The sequence below is a fragment of the Sciurus carolinensis genome, chromosome 17 (assembly GCF_902686445.1).
Source record: "Sciurus carolinensis chromosome 17, mSciCar1.2, whole genome shotgun sequence".
Classification (NCBI taxonomy): Eukaryota; Metazoa; Chordata; class Mammalia; order Rodentia; family Sciuridae; genus Sciurus; species Sciurus carolinensis.
This window is the reverse complement of record NC_062229.1, coordinates 3,798,433-3,805,692: the sequence shown is the minus strand read 5'-3', so window position 1 is coordinate 3,805,692 and position 7,260 is coordinate 3,798,433. Positions and strand designations below refer to the sequence as shown.

General features: G+C 51.0%; 1 long non-coding RNA gene across 1 annotated transcript; it reads right to left on the bottom strand.

Annotated features, from left to right (window-relative positions):
* Positions 1–3,387: 3,387 nt before the first annotated feature.
* On the bottom strand, positions 3,388–7,259 carry LOC124968784 (uncharacterized). The gene is made up of 3 exons (XR_007105842.1): positions 7,018–7,259; positions 4,823–5,034; positions 3,388–3,630 (listed from the first exon to the last, which is right to left on the bottom strand). It is a non-coding gene; the product is annotated as an uncharacterized LOC124968784 (long non-coding RNA).
* Between the last annotated feature and the right edge of the window lies 1 nt (position 7,260).

Here is a 7,260-nt window from a genome sequence, read left to right as displayed (position 1 = left end):
ACGCACAGCCAGCCCAGGGAGGGAGTCAGGGGCTGCAAGAGGCTGGGTCCCAGCTCCCTGGCTCTATCCGACTTCAGTGGGTGGCAGAAAGGGGTGGGAGACCTTGGGGAAGAACTTTGAGGTGGGCAGAACTGACAGAAAGCTGGCACCTGCTGGAAACCAGCACCCTTTGGGATGGTGGTGTCAGGAGTTGACAATCCCCAGGCCCAGTTCACACAACATTCACAACAGTTTGCCCCAGCCCAGTCAGCAAACCAGGCTAGTCCAGGACACACACATGCACACACAGCCCCTGCCAGGAGTACCACGATGACCCATCCACCACTTCACACAGCTGAGAGGACCCCACCCATGGACGGCCCCTGCACGGCCTTCCCGCCTCCCACCGTGTCCGGGCTGTGGAGCCAGCTGGAGAGAAGGCCTAAGGAGAGGAAGCTTCAAGTGCCCCCACCATGAACCCTGAAGCCCCCGCTTCCAGGGCTGCTCCTGCAACAATACCATGAGCAAATAAATACCCTCCGATGTCCCGTTGCTTCATGCAGGACTCAGCACTCATGGCCACAGGCCTCTTGGCCGGTGCCTTTGAGGAAAGAGGCTGCCACCTCTGCCTCCGGTAGTGACATGTGACTGTGCACTTCACCCTTTTTCCAGTAAAGTGGAAAGCCCTGCCCTGAGGCTGCAGTTGTCCCTCCGCTTTTACTACTGAGATGGAAACTTCCCACGCTCGGTGGTGCAGAAGAAACCTTTGAGGAAAAGGTAATTCTTGAAGGAGGTGGAAACTTACAGCCCCCAGGGGGCGGGGAGGAAACTGAGGACTCTGACCTTTTCCAATGTCCCTTATCTGTCAAAGGTCCCCTGCCCACCAAAAGTATCTGGCAAACTCCTCCCACCATCCGGCCCTGCTAAACCCTATAAAGCTCAGACCCTTGTTGTAGCCAGTCGCCATTTTCCTCTTAAAAATGTGCCCCTCCACTGCTTCGTAAAGCATCGCCAGTCAATCCATGGTGGTCTGTCTCTGTGTCTTTTTCTTCTTGTGTTCTCTTTCATTTGCTTTCAAGACTCATCCCTTGTTGACATAAGACGGAAGGAGCACCACCTCTCTGGCAAGGGCATGGAGCCAGGGGAGGTTGAGCCCCTTCCCTAACAGACTGCCCATCCTGCACAAGGCATAGGCAGTCCTGCCCCTCTCCTGGTGAGCTGGGACATCTCCCCTTTCCAAACAGGGGGAACCTCCCACCTCTTTCTCCTGGTGGAAAGGGAAGTCCATCTTCTTTTCCTGGTGTAAGAGAAGTCCCATCCCTCAAATACAGAACAGGAAATCCTGCCTGTGTCCAGCATAACATAGGGAGATGTCCCGCCCCTCTTCCTACTCTGGCAGGAAGTAGCACCCCTGTCAGAGACGGAACAGGAAATCCTGCCTGTGTCCAGCATAACATAGGGAGATGTCCCGCCCCTCTTCCTACTCTGGCAGGAAGTAGCACCCCTGTCAGAGGGAACAGGAAATCCTGCCTGTGTCCAGCATAACATAGGAAGATGTCCCGCCCCTCTTCCTGGCAGGAAGTAGCACCCCTGTCAGAGACGGAACAGGAAATCCTGCCTGTGTCTGACATAAAATAGGGAGATGTCCCCACCCCTTTTCTTGATGAAATGGAAGGTCATGCCACCTTCCTCTTAAAATAGGAAATCTTGTCCAGCACAGGGATGGGGAAAGCTGCCCATTTTTACAGGTGAGGAAATGAGAAGCCCTGCCTTTTTTCCTGGTTTGACAGAAAACTCCTAGTGAAAAGCAACTTGTCTAAGACAAAAGATTGAGGATTTCCCCTCAGCTCCCAGCAGTGCCCTGTGCCCCACCCCAGCCCACCCCATGCAGCCAGTAGATCAGCCTGAGAGAGACGATCTGAGTCCACAGCCTAAAGGTGAGCTCGCCATCTACACCCATGTGGTCATGGTCTACATTCCTCTGTGGTAGCTTTCCTGCTGTTCCCTGACCAGCATGGCCCAGATGACCACAGGGAACCCGCGACCCCACTTCCTGTCTGTGCCTGCCGAGCCCTGGCTCCTTCAGCAGCAACAGTGACCACATCACCAACTACACCTGCACTGGGCACCCTGCTGATGTCCAACACCAGGCCAGTGGACAGGGAGGACAGATCTCAGGAAGCATCTCCACCCTGCCCAGCCCTGCTGATCTCAGCCCTCCCCCTGCCACCTCCCAGGAAATCCTTCCACTCTGAGCACGCCTCCTCCAGGATGCACTGTATGCATCTGGGGGTGAGTGTTGGCAGGAGGCAGCCACAGGCCCGGCAAGGCCAGAGGACACTCCATTGTCCCCTACACCCCCACGCCACCCCCACCCTGTACTTGGTGCCAGCAGTGCCAGGCACTGTGTGCACAGAGCTTGTGTCTGCCCCTGGAGTTGGGAGGGCTTCTCTCTTCTGAAGACTCATTCAGCATCTCTGCCCCAGAACAGTAACTTCCAGAACCCTCTCCCTCCCCCTGCCCACAGCTGGAGAGGACCCATGCCAGGCTGGGTCCACACCCAGGGCTGAGTTCTGCCAGGACAGAGGGAAAGAAAACAAGACCCAGCTGAGGGAGAAGTCTGAGGCTGGGCAGTGAGGCGGGAGGAAACTCTGGGAAAGAGCCAGGGATCTGCCGGCCCAGGACACGGAATGCAGACTCAGATGCTTGGAAGCGACTGTCAGCATCGCAGCCAGCCCAGAGCACCCCCGCTCCGTGGGGGGGCAGACAGTGACACAGTGACACACACAGAGGCCTGAGCCAGGTGACGATCACATGGCTGCTCCACACCAGCAGCATCTTCCCCCTGAGAGACAGTCCATTGGACTGCTGGCCTTTTTAAGACCAAGTGACAATGTGGCTACAACCCGTGCAGCCTCCCGTGGTGATAAAGGACCCAGAACGTGCAGGTTTTGTTGGCTCTGTGCCCAGCTTCAACAGCGAGTGACTCCACGGTGAGACACTCACCTCCCGGGCCTCTGTCCCCTCACCTTGGACGAGCACCTCGCTCCTGTGTTTGTGACCCCATGGGCTAAAATACAAGCCAGCAAATACACAGAAAACACTGGGAACCAGGTCTGGCTCTGTCACTATTCTCTTTTTCCTGTGCTGGCGATGGATCCCAGGGCCTCGCACATGATAAGCTTGTGCCCTGCTAATGAGCCATGTCTCCAACCCCCAAAATGGAAACTTCGTTTTCTTTCTTTATTTTTCACCTCCAAATCATGTGCGAGGCACTGGATTTGATTCTCAGCACTGCATGTAAAGAAATGAATAAAATAAAAAGGTCCGTTAACAAATAAAAATATATTTAAAAAGAAAACTTAAAAATTGTCAATCACAGTCATTCCATTTGGCACTGTTGGCTTTGACATTTGGGGTCCAGTAAGTCTTGCTCTGGGAAACGTCCTGTGAATTGAAAGACGTGAAGCAGCATCCCCGGCCTCCACACACCAGAGGCCAGTAGCATTCCCCAGTTGTAATGATGAAAATGTCCAGACCCAGGCAAGTGTCGCCTGGGGGGCACAATTGCCCATGGCTAAGAATTCCTCACTTAGTTGACTCCACGGCCGAGACACTCTTCATTCCACAATTACCTGACTGACTGAAGTCCTAGGATGCCAAACACAAATACCACAGTTTTCACTTATCTTTGGTTTCACTTGCTACAGTTTGTTACCTGTGCTCAACTGTGCTTGGAAAATATTAAATGGAAAACTCCAGAAATAAACAACTCATAAGTTTTAAATTGGACACCGTGCTGAGTAGCACGATAAAATCTCATGCCATCCCTCTCTGTCCCACCCTAGATGTGAATCAGGCCTTTGTTCCGCGTATCCACCCTGTATATGCTACCTGCCTTTTAGCCATTTACAAGTCATCTCAGTCAAGGTGGCACTGTCAAGGTATTGCAGTGCTTACATTCAGGGAAACGTTATTTGACGGTATAATAACTCCAAAGAACAAGAGCAGTAATGCTGGGCCAGGGGTGAAGCTCACTGGTACAGCGCTTGCCCAGCACGCATGAGGTCCTGGGTTCCAGCTCTACCACCACCAAAAAATGAGTAGCGCTTCCTTCAAGTTAAAAAAAAAAAAAAAGAAAGTTCTTGACTTAATAATGAAAGTAAAAAAAAAAAAATCACATGCTGGGGTTACTAAGATCTGTGATAGGAATGAATGTCTATCCGTGAAGTTGTGAAGAAGGGGGAAAAATCAGGTTAGTTTTTCTGTCACATCTCAGATTGCAAGATATGGCCATGGTGCATCAAAGAGCTTAGTCAAGATGGAAAAGGCAGTAAACTGCAGGAGTTGATACTATCCAGTTTCAGGCAGGCACTTAAGGTCTTGGAACACCACCCTGTGGACGAGAGGGGACCACAGAAGGCACAATGCGGGCTTTTGCAGGAAAGGCCGTGGAGGGAGCACAGCATGCTTACAGCTCTCCACAGACTCCTTCCAGCCTGCCTGGCAGGTCGGCGGGATGTTTTGTTTGATGCTGGGCATAAACCCAGGGCGTCATGTATGCTAAGCCTGTGCTCTGCCATGGGACACACCTCCATCCCCAAACCTGTCCAGATTATGCTTCAGCTGCTGTCACTGGGGGACTCCCTTTGGTGGGAATTATGCAAATGTCGTGGTCTAGCACCTGGGGGATCTGGTCTACCTGGTGAGCAGAATGCAGAGTATGCAGAGTAGAGCTATGGACCCGAACCAAGCATACACATTTGGTGTAGAAGGGCATGGAAAGATTATGGAGAGCCCGTGCACAGAGCTGGAGAACCAGTTTAGCAGTCCTTTTACTTACCAAGAGCCCATTCTCCAGACTCAGCTGGCTCTAAGAGCTCCTGGGTGCAGGTATGCATGCAGTCAGGTGTGTGCAAGATGACGTTTCAAGTCCATCTGGACAACCATAACCATGGATAGAACTATGTGAAAGAGGAGACTCTTCCTGATAAAAGATATAATGCAGCTCTGGAACTTGAAGAAGACATCCACACAGCCATCTTAACCCAAGATCTGAAGAGCAAAGGCAAAAGAAGATAACGTAGAAGTTGGAATCTACAACGAAGCCAGAATTAGGAGGATTACTCCAGCCACCATGGAGGAATGTCTGAGAAGTCTCAAATTTCAGAGCATCTGTCTACATAAGTATGTTTAAATGTTTTGTTTTGCAGACTTTTCATGCTTATTTCTACCTGGTTTTGTGTCTGATTTTTTAAATGACAATAAATCATACTAAACTGGTACATTCATCTTGCAGCTTTTTAGGAGTCAGTAATTTCTCTTTTTAAGATGGGGTCTCGGCCTGCATCTTATAAAAGAAAAAGTAGGTCCAAATCTTCAACTTGTTGGCTTAGGATCAGACTTCCTTAACAGGACTCCCATAGCACAAGAAATAAAAGCAAGAATCAATAACTGGGATAGAGTCAAACTAAAAGCTTTCTCTCAGCAAAGGAAACTATCAGCAGTGCGAAGAGAGAGCCTACAGAGTGGGAGAATATCTTTGCCACTCATACTTCAGATAGAGCACTAATTTCCAGAATATATAAAGAACTCAAAAAAACTCTACACCAAGGACACAAATAACCCAATCAACAAATGGGCTAAGGATATGAACAGACACTTCACAGAAGATCTACAAGCAATCAACAGATATATGAAAAAATGTTCACCATCTTCAGTAATAAGAGAAATGCAAATCAAAACTACACTAAGATTCCATCTCACCCCGATTAGAATGGCGATTACCAAGAATACAAGCAACAATAGGTGTTGGAGAGGATGAGGGGGAAAAGGTACACTCATACATTGCTGGTGGGGCTGCAAATTAGTGCAGCCACTCTGGAAAGCAGTATGGAGATTCCTTAGAAAACTTGGAATGGACCTACCATTTGACCCAACTATCCCACTCCTTGGCCTATACCCAAAGGACTTAAAATCAGCATACTACAGAGATACAGCCACATCAATGTTCATAGCTGCTCCATTCACAATTGCCAGAGTGTGGAACCAACCTAGATGTCCTTCAATTGATGAATGGATAAAGAAACTGTGGTATATATAGACAATGGAATATTACTCAGCTATAAAGAATAATAAAATTATGGCATTTGCAGGCAAATCTAACACATCAGGAATTTATTCTGATGTATTGTGTAAGTCAAGGGTCGAACTCAATTTTTTCCTCCAAATAATAAAGTAGGTTCTCTCAGCCTCAGTCCTACTGATATTCCATGCTGGATCATTCTCTCCATCATTCCCTGTGCTGGGGGTATCCAATGCACTGTCCTCTACCCACTCCATGCTAGGAACACATGTACACACACACAGACACACACACACACACACACACACAAACACACACACACACACTAAGAACCACTGCTCAAAGTGAGGGGCTGAACCACATAGCCAGCATTGCCCAACCTGCAAGAGTCCCAAGTTCTTCTGTGGGTGAGTCTTGGGGCTTAAGGAGGAGACATCCCGAGGGCAGAGCTGAAGGCTGCCAGCCCAAGGTGGCCCCAGGAGGTCTGTCCTTCACTTGAGGGGCAGAACAGGAAGTTTTGCCCAGCCCTGGGTAATGAGTGTAATCGCGATAGACAGAATTGATTGCTGACGGTGCAGCCCTAGTTGGTACCTGCTATCTCCTCGGCCCCTCCCAGCAGCCCTGGAGGGCCAACTCTGCACGACCCCACCCTGCAGAGGGGAAAACTCAGGCTTAGAAGTGGCCTGAGCAAGGTCACAGAGCTAATACGTGAAGGTGGGGAGATGATTTGTAATGAATGAATCTTCACACTGGAGGGAGGAACCCACATCACTACCTCTGTGATCCAGCTCTAGCCTCAGATCTTGATGCCCCTCGCTCGGCCAGGCCGGGGGTGACCCCACCTGCAAGAAGCCCAAAGCAGAGGCGTCCAGGGGAGCCCGCAGTTCCCCAGTCTCCACCAGCTTCCACCAGCGTGTAACCTGAACTGGAAAGAAACTCGTGGCCTTGCTTACTCTGCCGCTTCCAGACGAGTCCTCCGAAACCAACGCCCGCTGCCAGCACCCCACCTCACCTCCCGGGAGCCCCGGCTCCACCCCACTCCCGGCGACCGCGAGGGTTATGGCCAAAGAGACCTAAATGCAATGGGAGATGGGGGCGAGAAGCCGAGGCCGGGGCCCGGCAGGGTTTCCAGCTCCGGCCGACGCGGGGCTCCCGCCGCCCCCGCCCCATTTCTTGAAGCCCGGGTGGCTCCTGGA